At 62.9% G+C, this 450-nt stretch overlaps 1 non-coding gene across 1 annotated transcript; it reads right to left on the bottom strand.

Annotated features, from left to right (window-relative positions):
* Positions 1-104: 104 nt before the first annotated feature.
* Positions 105-178, bottom strand: TRNAT-UGU. Its single transcript has one exon. It is a non-coding gene; the product is annotated as a tRNA-Thr (tRNA).
* Between the last annotated feature and the right edge of the window lie 272 nt (positions 179-450).

Below are 450 nucleotides of genomic sequence, written 5' to 3'. Positions count from 1 at the left end.
GCCCTGAGCCTGTCCCGGTTGCTCTGTGCTAAGTGCAGGATGATTTTGCCCTTGTTGAACCTTGCGATGTCTTTTATCCCAGTCACCACTGTACTGAAAAACGCAGGCACTGCAGGGATTTGAACCCAGGACCCCCTGTTTACAAGACAGGTGCTTTAACCAGCTAAGCCACAGTGCCCGCGGTTAAGGGCTTCCCGTTCCCCCCCACGCCGGGGCAGGGCACTGCCTTGCGTTGCACACGGAGACAGAGGCGTTTCTCAAAGGCTCGGCGGTGGGCGCAGGCAGGTGGGGGTCGAGGCACGTTCTTCACAGACGTGAGCGGGACCCGGGCCCGGGGTCACATTCCTGTCTCCCGCGCCAGGGAGCCAACGTGACCGTCAGTCCGACCTGCAGCTGCACACCCGCTCCCGCCAGGTCCCCGCTGTCCCCAGCGGCCCCTGCACAAGACAC

The sequence above is a fragment of the Alligator sinensis genome, unplaced genomic scaffold (genome assembly GCF_000455745.1).
Source record: "Alligator sinensis unplaced genomic scaffold, ASM45574v1 scaffold3295_1, whole genome shotgun sequence".
Lineage (NCBI taxonomy): Eukaryota > Metazoa > Chordata > Crocodylia > Alligatoridae > Alligator > Alligator sinensis.
Note: the sequence above shows the minus strand (reverse complement) of the source record. Positions and strands in the feature narration are given on the sequence as shown.